At 40.9% G+C, this 17,872-nt stretch overlaps 1 protein-coding gene and 1 pseudogene across 1 annotated transcript in view; both read right to left on the minus strand.

Moving 5' to 3' along the window:
• Positions 1 to 17,872, minus strand: part of LOC146653543 (calsyntenin-2-like) — a 367,985-nt gene that overhangs the window by 215,607 nt on the left and 134,506 nt on the right. The window lies entirely within an intron of this gene.
• On the minus strand, positions 11,868 to 12,764 carry LOC146653545 (zinc finger BED domain-containing protein 4-like; annotated as a pseudogene).

The following is a 17,872-nucleotide window of genomic DNA, read 5'->3' on the forward strand; positions in this document are numbered from 1 at the left end:
CCTTAAGTGTACAAAGTCTTGATGAAGAGAGCCTCAGGACTGTTTTATGTGAAGCTGAAGCTATTTTGAATGGTCGTCCTATTACAAAGGCTTCTACAGATCCAAATGACCTTGAAGCACTTACTCCAAACCACCTGTTGCTTCTTAAGACTGCACCATCATTACCACCAGGATGTTTTCAAAAAGATGACATATATGCTCGTCGCAGATGGAAACAAGTCCAATATATGTCAGATTTATTCTGGAAAAGGTGGATTAAAGAATATCTTCCACAACTGCAACAAAGACAGAAATGGTGCAACCCAAAACGAAACTTCATGCCAGGAGACATTGTAATCATTGTTGATGATTCCGCACCACGGAATTCCTGGATAACTGGAAAAATAGAAGAGACAATCCAGGACAAAAGGGGATTTGTTCGTCATCTTCGGATCAAGACAAAAACTGGATTCCTAAACAGACCTATAAATAAAGTCTGTCTGTTGCAGGAAACAGAGAATATTTGACATATTGGACTGACTGGATAAACTTTAAGTGACCTACTCCTTTTATTTATGGGTTACTAACCTCACAGATGGTGAACCACAAGTAGTAGTACTGATGCATGTTGCACTAAAGGGCGATTGAAATGTTTTATGAACAAGCAAATGATGTAAGACTTGATTATTTTGTAATTATTATTTAAAAGATAATAATTAGGGGCCGGTATTGTAAGAGCCAAAGTCAATGTTTATGTTTTTCCTTTTTTGTTTTGGTGGCACAGGTGTATAGCTTTACCTGCGTCTCAGGTGATGGTATGTGGGTGTGGTCACAGTCTATTTACCTGATGTCGGTGTTCGCAGCAGGTGTGTTGGGTGAGTGGTTTGTGGGCAAACTTTTCTGTTGACCGTCATTTTTTGGCACACCAGTTAATCCATGCGCTAGTTGGAAATTGATTGAAAGCGCAAATGTTTGTTCTTGTTTTGTTCTTAAAATAAATGCGCAAAGTACAAGTTCGACTCATTATGGATTATTGGAGGCGCGTCACAGGGACACAACCAACTCAGCCGGCCGCGGCTTTATTTACGGATGAAAGTCGCAACAAAGGGTCCAACAGCTACAACAAAATGTCAGTGACATTCTTTACTTTATAGCAATATGAATATGAAACCATTTGCAATATGAACTGGGAAAGAAGATTTAAAGGTACAGTCAGCTGTTTTTTGAGGTTATTTGATAGGAAAAAAGGGATACTGTACTCAAATATATTTGTCTTTCAACAAATTTATCATTTTTAGAATTAATCTATTAAATATACATAGATGCCAAATGTTGCATTATGTATGCAGCTACGAACCAGGTGCATACATAGTACACCAAAGCAACCACAGGCACTGGTGTGCTGTGGAGGCAAATTTTAATTCATACTTTGTCTCGGGGCTCTAGCACACAAAGGCATATAAATACTTCTTATTCCAAATATTAAAACAATTACTAATCTTCAGCAGTTTAGACATGTTACCTTCCTGTCTATAGATGGCTGTTGGTTATTAGCTATTAGCTAACATGATGCCAGCTAACGTTAGGCTTGTTTGTCCTAAAAATCCCACTTTCCCTCTGATAAACAATTTGATTACATTCTCAAATTGTATGAGAGTATATTCACAAAGTCTTATATATTCATAGTTAACAAAGGCGGCCATACTTTTAATTCTACAGTAAATAGTTTGTTTTAGCTAGCAGAGCTAATTTCATACTCAAGGCACTTTCTCGACTGCTCTAACTACCATCAGTCCAGCTGTCCAGATGCTGGCTCAGCTCCAGGCTGCCTGTCATAGGGTCAGCTCAGCAGAATGAGCGCTCACAGCCAGTAAAACACTGCTGATGGCTAAAACACTCAACCATCCATCATCGAAAGTGCAAAAAAGTGCATCATGGAAAGTACTTATACCTCAGGGGATTTCACACACACATACACCGAGATGTGCACTTGGTCACATATGAAGATGCAAAGGTACCTGCTTTGGAGCCATCGCTTAGTGAAAGGTATCGATTAGCTCACTGTAATTAACACATACTCTCAATAAATCAGCGCTGATGAATCGCTTATAGTGGTGGTGTTGGTGTAACGCGTGTGTGTGTGTGCTCAGTGTGTGTTACAAGGTAATGGATCATTAAGGTGGAATGAGTGATAGTCAGACCTTTGCGTGAGCTGAAGTAAAAGTGCCCTGGTCCACAGCATAAAGTGCTGCCATGGTAATAATACAGTTACTGAAGGAATCCGGTGTGAATTCAACTATAGCTGTAAAACTAAAAAGAAGATCAAACTTCCTGTAGAACTGAGAGACAGTTGAACAGTGCACAAAGCACTTTCTATATGGGAACAATCATTTATTTAACTTATTTTTAATGACAGAGAAAAAGAAAGGTTATCTTGAAAAGACAAGGTTAGGCTCAAACTAATAATGACTTAATAGCGTTTTAAATTTGTCAATCCAAGAAAACGATTACAGAAGATTCTCGCTGCGATTGCACAAGAGAGAAATTTTAAAGAGAGAATAATGGAGGCCATATGGCTTTTGTTTGCAAGTTCTGCCTTCGCTGCGTTCAGTCACTGACTGATTTGAAGGATGAAGCCTAAACAAAATGCTATTTGGCTGCCTGGCTGCTCAGCGGTGAACAAATTCGTGTGTCTCAATCCATTTTCCAACTGCCGTGTTCCCAGTTTCCAATTCTGCCTGTCACTGTAACCCCGCTCCAGCTTCCAGCTCTAAAAGGAGGGGGGGAAAGAGCAGCGATGTAACTAAATCTTGACTAGACTATTTCATTCTACCCAGCTTTATTTTAGTGCTCATGCAGGAATCCAGTTACTGTCTTAATTTAATCGGCCACACTTTTATTAGCCAATTCATATATTTTCGGTCACAGCATCCTACCCTCACCATCTTCCTATTTTTCTGCAAGAGATTAGAGACTCAACCAGTAAGAATGCACAAAGACCTTCTTTTTTCCTTTTCCTTTTTGGTGGTGAGTTGTAAAGGTCGAGTAGAAAATTGAGGTAGGGATAATATATGCCATCAATTTGCACTTCATTTTCACTTAGCCTGGCTGTTGTCTATCTTCATTGACAGTTTTAGATGCCGTTATATAGATGGAATATATCTCTGACAGACAGCACAGTGAGCATCGCTGTCACTGGTCCAGAGCGATATTAGCCAGGTTTCAGATTTTCATTTGTTTAATCACTTATTTATTTGATAAATATTGCGGAACTGGAGGTGATAAGGAAACTCTTAAAATTAGATGAGCACACAAGCATGGGGCAACCTTGGAACGTTAGAGAAATTAAAGCTCCTGACACCATGAATGAATAATATGTTTATCAGAACACAGGTGATGGTATTATCTGGAAAAAAGAAAGAAGAAAGCTTTGAAATGTTTAGTTAAACGGTCTATTGCAGACTACAGATATGAGATCTTAAGTCTGGTTTGGTTGTAATCATAGAATGACCTTTACTTTTCACTGTATTATGTTTAATGGAGAATAAAGAGTCTCTTAATTATGATCTCTTTTTGTGCTAGTTTGATTTCACTAAGACAAATATGTTTCTTTGCGACTAACTACCTTTCATTTTCAAACCTAAATAAATCAGAATTTGGCTCATGTAGCAGATCATTCAGAGTATAAATGCATTTAGGCAAGCATGCTGATCTGCTGTTCGTATATCTGTTCTTATAGCATTTCATTTCCTCCTCCCTCCCAGCGTTCACCTATGGGAACCAGCTCCCCTGGAGATTTCATTATTGTATCTCTCCAATCCCTGCTGCACTAAGCTTGGTGTAATCTTCTGGGGAATGAAAACACAGGAGCCCAGACATCAACTACACCTTTAAACCAAGTGAAGTAAAGCAAATGAAAATGAATGAAACGAATTCTATAACAGAGTATAACATGTGGCCTAGTCTAAGTTCCCCCAGAAAAACAATGATCATCAGTGAACACTTTATCGCAAGTAACCTTTGGCTTAAAAGGGCGATCGTGGCTCAAGAGTTGGAAGTTCGCCTTGTAATCAAAAGGTTGCTGGTTCGAGCCCCGGCTTGGACAGTCTCGGTCGTTGTGTCCTTGGCCAAGACACTTCACCCGTTGCCTACTGGTGGTGGTCAGAGGGCCTGGTGGCGCCAGTGTCCGGCAGCCTCGCCTCTGTCAGTGTGCCCCAGGGTGGCTGTGGCTACAATGTACCTTGCCATCACCAGTGTGTGAATGGGTAGATGACTGAATGTGTAAAGCACTTTGGGGTCCTTAGGGACTAGTAAAGCGTTATACAAATACAGGCCATTTACCATTTAAAAGTTGAATATGAGTGCGGCAATACCACAAAGACAACAAGAGAAGTCTGAGACATCACACACACAAGTCTCTCCAAGCAATGCAGTATATATATTTTGTAGTGTTAAAGATCACATGTAGGAATTTCTGGCTCCAGATCTACTTCTGGATGGACTTTATGAGTTAATTACTTCTAAGGTGGGCACCCTCTCGTATTTTAAGTTCTCTCTGCTAACAGAGAGAAACACATAAGGAGACAAAGAAAACAAGTGACTCAGCCAACACTGGACTCAGCAGTATCTGCTCTCAAAACGACATGACACAGTTAAGACACAGCAATGGGAGAGGCTGTACACATGTGCAAATGTGTAACTGAGCACCAATCCTGAAAATCTTTGTTTGATGTTTTTTTTTTTTTTTAATAATATATCTGTGAAAAATCAAGAGGCAAAAAAAGAAGTTAAAAAAAATCTCAATATCATGTCACATTAATCTCATAAATACAGAAATCCAAGCAAAAAAAAGAAACCCAAGCGCCGCAGACCTCAAACTGGAGTGAATAGCAGAGCCTCTCTGTTGATTTACAGGGAACACATGCTGCTGTTGTCGGTGCAGTGACAATAGGATCCTCCAGACAGAATCCAGAGAGGCTTTTGTTGATTGCTGCATTTTGCTGGAGCTTTCTCAAGACTAAATGAGCTCTAGGATGAGTGCAGCTGGCAGAGTGCCCCACCGGAACAGCCTCATCTTTTAACACTCTGATTGATCACATTACAGTTAATTAAATATTGGCAAATTGTTCCCATCCAAGGTTGGGCCATTAAAGTTTACACTCCAGCCACATTTATCACTTTCCATGTCTCTTTTATCCCTACAGCTTGTCGCCTTTCCTGTGTGTCAAGTGGATGATGATAAACGCCCAAGCCTTTCATTTCACTTCAACATTTTAGCTCCTTATTATTATTTTTTTCTTTTTTTGGCGCAGCTTCTTACGCTTCCCACCGGCTTGTCATTGCAATGAGGTTTGACAGCTCCAATGAAGGTGTGTACTACAGTAGGTCTTTCCCATATTCCGCGCACTGTATGTAAGCATCAGTATCACAAAAAGGATCAGACAAGGGGAAAATGACAGGGAAGAGCTCGGAGCATGAAAACGACACGACCGGGCAACAGCACAAGTAAAGCACAATCGTTCAGCTGTCAACTAAGCAGCTACCCTAATAGACTACAATAATGCTGATGGGCAGGGTTATGTTGCAAGGCTGACACACACGTGGTGTTAAGATGGCTCTCATCCTCACTGACAGCAATGCACACAGCAGCTTTTAAACTTTGAGTCGTTCTCTTTTCGGTAATCCCTGTAGGTCTCACGCAGTGGAAGAGATGGAGTTACCAGACAGAGATGGACACAAATTGTTGTCCACTTGGGTATGGCTGGGAAGTGATTCATTACTCATGTGTTTACAGGCCTAGAGGGAAGTGAAGACAGGGTATCACCTCTGATGAGCCACTAGACGCTCCTTTAAAATGAGGTTTTCTTTTTTTTCTTTTTTTTCTTTGGGGATAGCTGAGGGGTAGAGGAGGATTGCACCTGTAAAGCCCAAGTGTGTGATTAAATGCACAAGATAAAATGCTCAGGCACTTGATGATTACTTTTCAAGAGGTGGCCTCCCCTGTAAATGAGTCCGCTAAAGGCTGCAGCATGGATTCGCACGGTGACACGGAGAAGTAACTTAAGCAGAAATTTGAAAGCTTCAGCCTTTATACTTGCATGCAATAAACTGTATACAAATGTGGTCAGAAGTTTGCATACATTCGTCATCAGAGGTGGGAAGTAATGAACTATAAATACTTTGTTACTGTACTTTACTTGAGTACTCATTTTTCTTTTTACTATTACTCCTTACATTTTTAAACAAATATCTGTACTTTGTACTGCTTACATTTTCAAAATAGGTTCGTTACTTTTAGCTTAAATTTATTATCTACAGCATTTATACTTAGGAAATTACGGAGCCCCGCAAGGGACATGGGAGAAAAAAAAATTAAGACGGACTTTTGCGAGAGCTCGCAAAACTTTTAGCTGCATTCTTCGGAGGCCGCCAGCTCAAAGCCGACCGGGAAGTCGAGGCATGATGTGCCGGGAGAGCACAGCCTCCCGGCTGTAGTAGGTCTCGACCTCCCGTTAGCTTCGACATGGTGGGTGTCAGATCTCCGAAAACGTCGCAGCACTTTTGCAAATATGTGATGTCTTGTAAACCGAGTACATATTTGACGTTTACACAACTACATTCACGGCTCAAAATATGTTAAAAGTTTATTTTGTGACCCAGAAAGAGTAATATTACAACTAAGTAGCTGCCGCCATTGTTGGAATTCAACTTTTCCGAGATCCCGAGTTAGTTTTGCGAGATCTCGCAAAAGTTCATCGTAATTTTTTTTTCTCCCATGTCCTTTGCGGGGCTCCGTAGGAAATAAAGGAGTGCAGGTGACCGTCAGGTGTGTTTGCGATACTTCAGCATCTAGCTGAAGTATCTCTTCCCATTGTTTCCAGCTCTACAGAAGAGGAGGAAGAATGAAGGGAAGGACGTTTATTTAAGCGGCGGGTAATTTCAAATTCAATGTTTCTATTGGACAAACATCACAAACTGTTTATGTGTAGTTTGTTGAACAGTGTGTTGCTGCTGCATTTCACAGGGAGAGAAGAGTGTGAGATCATTTCACTCAGAGATGGAGGAAGACAAACAGAAGACCAGTGGAAGAATTAAGGTCGGATTTCAAGGTAGGGACTGCTCAGTAACGCTTGATATTCTGCAGATTTAAACTTTATAGTTTATGTCATAATTTTAATTACATATTGGATTTGTATATATAATGTGTTTTCAAAATTGATGTATTATCGACAACCTGCAAAACAAACTAAAATATACTAAATTTGTGTTATTCAAATGTTTCATGAAAAGAGAAGAAGCTGAATACTTCAATACTTCAACTTTTACTGGAGTCTTTTTAGCACACTTAAGTCAAGCAAGTCTTTTTATGATGGACATGAACGTAATGGTAATTTTGGTCTTTAAATCGTTTCACTGAAAAATTGGTTTAATTTGAATTTATTTGGGATTTTCTCAAATCCACCCATGGCTAAAAGCAGACATACACCCCCACTAATATTGCACTTCCGCAAGACACCTTTAGTACATGTAGTCATCAACAAGCTTCGACATTTGTGGCTGGTATTTGACCGCTCTGTTTGGCACAATTGGTAGAGTTCATTTAAATTGGCTGGTTTTGTGCCACAGACCTAGCTTTTAAGCATAGTCCACAAATTATCAATTGAGTTGAGTTCAGCGCCTTAAGGAAGGCCATTCCAGGCTTGTACTTCAACATCTTTAATTCGTCAGAGATTGAGTGTTCGAATCTTCTTCCAGGCCTCAGCACAGTGGTGGCACATCCATATTACTTGTACATATAACTGTTTTAACTGATCTTGTAATATGCAGTTGTTTATAAATGGCTCCACTAGACCTTCCCAAATAAATAAAAAATTCTCTTTCTTAGATCCTCATTCAGTTCATTGGGCTTTTCCTTTGTTCTGAGTATTGGTAAGTCCAATAAGTGCTATCAAACATATAATTTTTGATGCTGCAAAGAAGAAACTACCCAACAATCAAAATCACTAATGAGAAGTTCATGGGCCTTGACCTTGTCAAGTGAAAAGAACATTCAGCACCACTTCAAAGATTTAAATGAGGGTTTGTATATATTTGAGCCTGTGTGGATTAGACAAAAACCTAAATTAATTTAAACTATTGCACTAAATTCTTCTTCTTCCTCCTCTTTTAAGTCATTAAAGATGTATGCTGTGCTCCACTCTAGAAAACAAACGGTTCAAGGAAATCCTTAAAATCCCCAAATTACCATGACATTCATGTCCACAGTGAGTATATATAAACTTATGACAGTAGCTGTACACTACCGTACACTTAGCTTAAGTTTGAAAGTGAACTCTCTCTCAGGGCAAAGTGAGGCCTTGTTACTTTTTGTGACCATTTTCAACCTCAAACCTCACATTGAATACTAATTCCTTGCACAGTAATGAAAAAGAATTAACACAAGAACCCTCGAAACAACAGCCACCGCAGCAACACATGTAATACTAGATTAAAATGTATCTCTGTTGCTAAGCATCACACTGTCACCAGCAATGGCGATGTATATTCCTACTCCTGGCTGAGCACTAGTTGTTGGTTCCACCCTGTTCTCTACATAGCCAGTAAGCACTAAGGGTGAGAAGTGTAGAGCATGCAACACTCAACTGTTCAACAGTTCATCTGTCAAAATTATACAACTAGAAGAGTAAATGTAAGTGCAAAGAGGTCTGTGATTTGAGACACAGTATGAGTCTAGTAGAGTCTTGTTAGTGGAAAATGTCTTGCAGGAAGGATGTGGCCAACACCTTCCTGCAAGACATTTGCCGTCATAGACGAGATGCAACACAGTCCAATATAAAAGGCGCACAGCCAATTTATTGTAGTGATTTTATTTTTTAATTTATTTAGGGGTTTGTTTTTTTTTGGTTTGGTTTGATTTTAATTGCTCGTCTAGACATTCTGCTGTTTCTGCTCAATTTAAAGCGTTCATTATGCTTAGAATGAAAGAAAGTGCCACAATGTGTCATCAACCACATTTAGAGGCTAAAACCTGTTCCAGAGTGCCACATGTGAAGTGCAAAAAGCCTGCCGTCATAGACGAGATGCAATGAATAGTACAAATGAGCATACTGGTGCGTACTTTCTGACTTCCTCACCCCAAAGCCATTCATGGTGTGACACTCTGGTGTACACATGAAAAGTCAAAGAGACAGAATAAAAGAAGTAAGCTTTAGTAAGCCTCTTTTCTCTCTTCACTTTCCTCTCACCCCAACCAGTCGAGGCAGATGGCCCTGCTTCCAAAGCCTGCTTCTGTTTCCTTCTGTTAAAAAGGAAGACTTTTTTCACGTCCCATTGTGTCCACATGTCTGCTCTGGGAGTCGCTGGCTTTCTCTCGGTAATGTAAAGCGCCCCGAGATAACTGTTGTTGTGAATTAGTGCCACATAAATAAAGTGGCACAGAAAGCCATGGTAGTTTCACATTTAAGTACAACTGGTCAATTGCTGCAATGAGATGGATGGGCTTGTCGGACAGTCACTTCTGGAAAGTGACAGAAATTGTTGGATTTAGTCTGCGCCTGTGTTCAAATGTCATAAAATGTGGCAGAGGGGGTTAAGCTAGACTGCATGTGTGTGTGTGAACCCTTTAAATTGTAGAGAGTCTACTATGAGCTGAGCCATACTCGCCTTATCCAAATAAGCTTGCTATTTCTCTGAAATCCTTCACACTCAAATGTTGGAAGATGATCCTTCACATTCTCTGAAGTCTACCCAAGTCTACAGATGGGAATCCAAACACAGACAGGATGCATGCCAATGGGCTTACAGTAAGCAAACTGTCAGAATGCACATGCTGGCAGTCCCTCTTCACAGTTCTTGTTGAGGACAGCCTACCTGAAAGAGTCCCATCCATTTCAGACATACTTGATGTGTGTAGGACTTTCCTCAGTGTCACTGATGATAATTCAGTAACCTATAGATGAAATGTCAGCATGTTTCCGAACTGAGCACTACTGCCTCTTGCAATGTACTAACCTGTCTCCTCAGCTGCTCATCCAGTATGCCTACTACACATGTATCGATTACACTCAGTAAATGGGACATGGCTTTAGACAGCTGGTATTTGGCCTTCCTTGAACTGCTTCTTTCCCCCACAACTCTACTCCATCTTTTTAAGTGAGTGCTTCTCTTCATATGTTAATGCACGTTGTTCTGGCAACAATTCAGAGACAGCTTTCAATAAAGCTAAAGAAGGTCTACATCATCCCAGTGTCAGGTCAGTATTCTCACTGTTGAAGCCTTTGAGCTGAAGCTTGTCAGGATACCACTGTGTGATCCGAAGACTTGACCTGACTGTAATTACATTAGTGGAGGGTGTAGTTTTAGAGTGACAGTCAAGAGTGATGACGAGGTTAATAATGTTTTATGTCCCTACACTGATCCCACAGTTGGCTGCATGCCACTTCAATGTGTTGCTTACCAGAAGAGAAACAATAGACTAATCTGTTTTTCTTAATGAGAGTATAGTTATATATATAAAGCAAAAAAAAAACAACAAACCCAAACAAGACACCTATAAGAATATTGCATTTTATATTCTGCACATCACAGGCTCCCAGCTGACAGTAGGAAAATAATAGCATTAGCTTGTGCTCTTTGATTTTGAGGTACTGACACTGTCACCTGATACTTACCGGTACTTCAGAAGCATCTTCAATAAGTCTCATTTGTACCTGTGCCAGAAATAGCTCAGTGCCACTTTGCTACATAAATTAGTAACTATGGCATCATTATAAGAGCAAAATTGATCCTACTACTGTCAACCAGTGGTGTCAATACTGACGGTATAAGCTAAGGCAAAGTTTGGCTACAAGTTGCAGACGCTCGATTAAGTTGAGATCTGGATAATTTGGAGGACAGGTCAACACCTCAAACCTCAAACTATTCTTGAACCATCTTACTTTGTGGCATGGTGCATTACCTTGCTGAAAGAGGCCACAGCCATCAGGATGTATTGTTTCCATGTAAGGGTGTGCATGACCTGTGACAGTGTTCAGGTAGGTGGTACAATCAAAGTAACATAAACATGAATGGCAAGACCCAAGATTTCTCAGCTTCCTAATATATCCCACCCACTAATAGGTGCCATGATGGACAGATAATCAGTGCTGTTCACTTCACCTGTCACTGTTATGCCTGATCGCTGTGTATACTATAGTACTTCCTGTTCTTGTTGGCACTCTCAAAGTCTCTGCTGGGGAGTTTCACAAAAATCTAATCACTTAATTATGTTTACTCAAATTCTGTGCTTCAGTAAATTATGTTGGATTCTTTCAAAGATATGTCTTTATTAAAATAAATAGCTATTAATTAGGGATGCAACGATACCAATTTTTTCAAACTGATACGATACCGATCCTTGGATCTGAGTACTTGCCGATACCGAGTACAAAAACCGATACGTCTACCACACACATTCTGTCAATAAAAAATATTAATAAAAATGACAACAAAAAATTTAATTTCAAGTGAAAAATAAATACTACATTAAATTATCGCAGTGTCCACACTGTAAACAAACAAACAAAATAACTAAAGTATTTTGGAGTCAGACATAACATTAATGAACCTATTGCAGAGTATCCACATTGTAATAAAAAATAAAATAAAATAACTGAACTCTTTCGGTCTCTTTCCCGCTTTCAGATTGAAAAATAAACACTTCTGTTCAGAATAAAATAAACACTTTTGTTAAATTATTGCACAATGTCCATATTATATCCAAACAAAATAATAGTGAACTATGTGGCACTGTCTACAGCTTTCAGATTCACATAACATTAATGAACCACCTATTGCAGAGTGTCCACATTTTAATCAAACAAAAAAACTTCAATGGTGTGACCTCCAAACTAAACTGTTTTTGGGAAAGTGAGAGGCAGGTTCTTTTTGATGAAACGAATCATCTCTGCATGATCAGCTGTGAGCCTGTTTCTGCTTTCATTCACAATGTGTGACACTGAGCTGAACAGCCTTTCACTGTCTACACTTGTGCATGGTGCTGAAAGGTGTCTGCCTGCCACTCTAGCCAGGTTTGGGAACCGCACGTTATTAACCATCCAGTATTGTAGAGGTTTGTCTTCTCGTAAAATTGCAGCCTCTCCAAGATATGTCTCTAACTCTACACTAGAACCTACCACAGCTCTGCCTACCGATGCTGATGCCTGCTCATCTGCAATTTATTCAGACATGCTGTCCAGACTAGCTGTGGGGTGGTCACTGCGTGCTTTTCTTGAAGGTGGTTCATTCAGGTCATGATTCTCCTCTCCAGCCAACCTTAGCAGCTCAAGTTTTAGCATCTCCTTGGCATTTGCAGCAGTTGTGGTGCTGGAGAAAAAACGATTTTTATATCTAAAACGGAGAAAGAAAAAAGTTAGCTGACAATTGTGTTGCTTACCATTTTTTTTGCAGTAACACAGTTACATACACAGTCATATTCACACATACAGTCACAGACACACACAGTTACATACACAGTCACATTCACATACAGTCAAACAGTTACACACACACAGGCACAACACTCACCTGGGATCGAGTAGCGTGGCGATGCTATAGAGTGGGTTTTCCTCCACGTCAGTGAACCGCGTCCTGACAGCTGCAGCCAAGGTTCCCTTCATTGCTTTGATCCCATGGTCCTTGTCAGTCTCCCTTGTTAGAAATCTGTGGAGCACAGTGATGGCTGGAATGACGTCTGCAGCCGTGGCATCTGAAAAGCTGACTTTTCGAGTTAACTCCTCGAATGGACCCAGAACAGATATCACCTTCTCCAGCAGTGTCCACTGGTGAGCCGTGAGCGTATCAGGGAGTCCATAATCAGACACAAATATTCCCAGAGCCCGTTTCTGCTCGATCAATGACTGTATCATATAAAAGGTGCTGTTCCAGCAGGTCTGAACGTCTTGCTGGAGCCGCTTCGCGGGCTGGTTGATCTGTAATTGAATGTCCTCCAGACGGGAGCTAGCCAGAGCAGAATGTTTAAAATGTCCAACTTTTTTGCAGCCAACTGCCACCGCATCAGCAACACTCTTCTGTGACAGAAGGCCCTCATGAGCAACCAACTGGAGAGTGTGGGCAGGACAAGGCAGGCTGGGCAGCTCAGCATCACTCATGGCCTTTATCATATTTCTTGCGTTGTCCCGGAGCACTACGTGGACGGACATCTTTGGTATATCCCAGGTTTGAAGCATGCTATCGAAAGCAGTTGCGATGGTTTGGCTGGTGTGCGAGCCCCTGAACGACTTTGCATGTAGTGTTACTTGATGACGAACAAACTTCTCATCAATCCACTGCACCGTTAAACTGAGGAGCGACATCGGGGACACACTGCTTGTCCAAATGTCGGTAGTGAAACTTAAGGCTGACACCTCCTGCAAGAGGTTATGCACGTGTTTTGTTTTTTTTTTTACCTCTTTTTACCTCTTCAAAAAGATTTGGCAGCATCATATAGTGGCTCGAGTATGCTGAGAAGACGGCAAAATCCTACGTTTTCCACGACCGACAGTGGCTGATCATTCAAAATGAGTCAGAGCCTCTGTTATTTTAACTGCTCATGGATTTTCTCTTGACATTTTTCGTCACTTTTCCAAAACCTGAGTTAAAGTGGGCTGTTCTGGTCTTGCGTTAGCCTTAGCAAACTCGGTGTATAGAGCATGATGTGTCCTCAGGTGTTTTATTAAATTGCTTGTATTGAACGATGTACTCTCCTTCCCTCCCCTGGACACCTTACTGGTACACAGTTTGCACTCGGCCTTGCGTCTGTCATCTTCACAAATTTTGAAGTAAGTCCACACTGTTGACATTTTGTTTAGCGTAGTTACAGGAGCTGCCAGTCTCACTCGCCTAACCCTAGTGACATGTCCCCCTAGCGGCCAATCTAAAAAATTACAACAGAAAGTACAGGCCACCCTCTGATTCATGAAGTAAGTTGGTATCGATTCATGGTATCGGTCAAACTTTCGCGAGTATGAGTACACGCACATTTTATGGTATCGGCCCCGATACCCGATACCAGCATCGGTATCGCTGCATCCCGACTATTAATTATTTTACCAGTGAAATATGGTTAGATATTAGAGTGCGTGTGTGTGCGTTTTTTTTTGTTTTTTATGTAGTACTGTTTTATTGTTGATTAATCCATTCCTGCCAACCTGCTCCTGACACAGACTTTATTGCTTTGTAAAGGATGCTTTACATCCTTCTTTATCCCTCCTTCACATCCTGTTACATCACTTGAACAAATGCTGTTTTTGGATACTTGCTGGTGCTGAACATTGCCACTGGAGAAAAAAATGCGAGGTGCATAGCATAAAGATAGCAACATTTTCTGAGGATTATGGGCTGCAGCTATTCAAAAAAATATATAAATGAAACCATATATATACACAAAATACATGAGTAGATGCAGAAATACAACTTTCTTAGGGTTCTGGAACCTTCATCACTCTGACTAAAAAAACACACTATAAACTGAAATCCCTTTGGAGTTGTGTTAGGAAGGGCATCAAGTGTTAAAATCTGCATATATGCAAATCAAACCACTGTAGCACCTCCCCCTGTAAACAAAGAAGCAGCCAAAAGTAGCTTGTTTCATGTTGAAACATTTTACCTATTTATTACCATAAATGCATAAAACTGCAGTGCTGCAGCATGCTAAGTTGTCTTTTTGCTTTGTTTTTGAGATACCTCTAAGAAATGCATGGATTTAAGCTTATGGAGTGAAAACACTCAGGAATATAGGAAAAGCACATGTCAGGGGGGACAAAAGGTCAGGTTTTTTTACATGGCTGACAGCATTATGGGCATTTGATGAGGTGGAAAATGGCTAGCATCAGTCGACCCTGAAGGGAAGTGCTGTGTGGTCCCTTCACCTTGCACTCTACTTCACCTTTGACGCTGCAAACTTTAGCAGCCCATGAGTCATTGTGGATATAAATAACTTATAGAGTGGAGGCGACTATGGTTGCCCCTGCATGCGCAGCGAAGGTGTCTCAAGCATTTCATGGAAGCGTTTCCTCTCTAAATTTATCCGTGTGATGTATAGCACATTATCATAACTCCGCCAAAATGGCAATGACAGCTCTAACACAGTCAAGTGCGAGGCAGGTAGAGTTATTGAAATGTGACTCAAACTCTGCACCTTGATTCTGATCCACGTGTGAAACAAATAGAAAAAAAGCACACACACAAAAGCAAAGAGACGTGCTCAGACTGATGCGAACACAAAGAGAAACAGACAGAGGAAAAGATAAACAAAACTGTCTTATGCGGTCTGTGCGTACAGCCTGCAGTCATTCCTTGTAAGGCCTTGCCTCTCTTGTCTTGTACCTGACAGTTACCTTTACTTGTGCTGTATCTCCTGTTGGCTGTACCTCCATGACATAGGACCATAACGATACACATGCCCCAGGCAAAGATGGGGAAAGACTGAGTTGGGAAAAAAACTTCAGGTTGTTTTTTTTAAACTGTTTGAGATACTTTTATTCTTAGTAATGGAGCATTTTACAACTACAGCCTGTACTCACATAGTTTATCCATTTATCAAGAGGATAAAATTTTAAGATCTGCTAATCAGCAAACTCATTCAATTAGCTGAAAGCATAAGTACAGGGACTGGTGGAAGAAGGTAGCAAAAGAAGGGAGGATTGAGGAGGGAGGAGAGACAGAAAGGTTGTAAAGAGAAAGGAGGGACCTCAAAGAAGCAGGAGGTGAAAGCATAAGAGGAGAATGATAGGATGAGACTAAAAAAAGCATTGGGAATAAGTATAGGGAATATGTACAATAATACCACATGTATCTAACTGAAAGCAGCTCCCCCCTCCGCTTACTCCTCCATGGTCTACGAGTGCAGATCACCACTATCTCCTCCTGAGTTGCACCTCCATTTTATGCTCCAGCGGATGACAATAATTTAAGCCCCCTGATATGCAAATGTCCTTAATTGGACTGTCACAAGTTCCCAGGCATCGTCAACTTTATAAAATGACTGAGGCTGGGAGCAGATTGGATTTTGGTGGCCAATCTTGTACACTTAATTTTCAGTAATTTTGCGAGCGTTTCACTGCAGGGTCCTGCGACATGCCACTTACAAGAATATCTATGCTAACTAAAAGAGGTAAAAAAAAAAAGAAAAGAAAAAGAAAGTGAGAGAGAAGAAAAACTAGGCTCTCTGTCTTGTTATTTTCATTCCCTCCCTCATCTAGAGCTCTCCTTTTCTTTCTATACCCAATTACTCCCATCTCAACCAGACCCTTCAATAGTAATTCGACTCATCTTGTTTGTACCTTTTAAAACCCTCTATGATTACGGGGTTGGAGCCAGCAATGTTCCTCCCCCCCGAGGCTCTTTTTGTTCCCATTCTGTCAGATAACTGTATTTTGTTCCAAACTCTAAAACTCAGCCTTGTTTAGAAGAACACAGTTGTTTTTTTTTCTGCCTGGCACAAATCCAGTGATTTTGTTTATAGGTATTGGGAGCGGTGTGCGCATAAAAGTTTCCAAACACCGCATGAACATATCGTGATACGGGGTTAATACAACACATGAATATTCTTTATGAATAGTCACAGGGTAGTGTTTTCTCAGAGGGAAAATGGTGGTGGTCAGAGGGCCCGCTGGCGCCAGTGTTCGGCAGCCTCGCCTCTGTCAGTGCGCCCCAGGGTGGCTGTGGCTACAATGTAGCTTGCCATCACCAGTGTGTGAATGTGTGTGTGAATGGGTGCATGACTGGATGTGCAAAGCGCTTTGGGGTCCTTAGGGACTAGTAAAACGCTATACAAATACAGGCCATTTACCATTTACCCTTGTTGAACTATACAGGTGTACAACCAGAAGCAGTCATTTCTGCAAGTGTGTGTGTATTAGAGCTGGGCGATATATCGAGTTTTTAAAAAATATCGATATATTTTTATACGAGATATAAGATGTGACAATATCCTTTATATCAATATAGTCTATGTTACGTTATAATTATACTTGCGGAGCCGCAAGTTTGCCTCTCTTTCGTCCACTTTCGTCTTTACGCAACGTTACTTGGCCTCGCCTCTCCTTCACTGAACACAACTCCCCCTCCTCCCCCATCGCTTCACCTGCAGGAAGCGACAAGATGGACACGGCAAATCCGTTAACGAGTTACTGCGCATCGCCCCGTGCGTGGGGCTGGACGGCGTCAACGTGTTAGCTAGCTAACCACGCTAACGAGCTAACTACGCTAACGCCATGCAGCCCAGAGGTGCTGCACGGACTAAAATCCTTTCATTTTCTCAAAAGTTGACAGCGCGCCTTATGTATGAATTCTGGTTGTGCTTGATGGCCGCGCACCGATTTTATGTGGAACACGGCGCTCAGCAATCTGTCAAAAAATGTTTTAGTACGACTTTGGTAAGCTACGGAGCTGCAGCGCTTGATGGATTGTCGGAGCATTACGGCTGAGCCTCGCGGAGTGATACGTACTGTGCTTCAACGTAATATTACCTTACTGTGTATAAGGACCATAAATGGCACCTGTTAAGAGACGTGGTTACGAAGAGGATTTCAAACTCCAGGTTGTCAGTCACGCAGTACAAGTTGGGAACAGAGCAGCTGTGAAATCTGTCCTTGTTATAGTGCTCGTCTTTTAGTTTACATTTTGACTGCACATTTGTGAGCTTTTTGTTATGCAAAAAAACAACATTGTTTTCTTTTATTTATGGAGCATTATTATTTAATAAATGCTCATAATTTATTTTTGAGTAAATTTTATGTACATCTGCTCTATGTTAATAAAAGTGCCTGTGTGACATCTGGGACACAGCTTTGACTAAGAACTCTCTTTTTGTTCTTACTTTATGGCTTTAAAAAAAAAAAAATCGAGATATATA

Source organism: Rhamphochromis longiceps, linkage group LG14 (assembly GCF_057381845.1).
Source record: "Rhamphochromis longiceps isolate RC_006_pf linkage group LG14, R_longiceps_female_GT1.1, whole genome shotgun sequence".
Classification (NCBI taxonomy): domain Eukaryota; kingdom Metazoa; phylum Chordata; class Actinopteri; order Cichliformes; family Cichlidae; genus Rhamphochromis; species Rhamphochromis longiceps.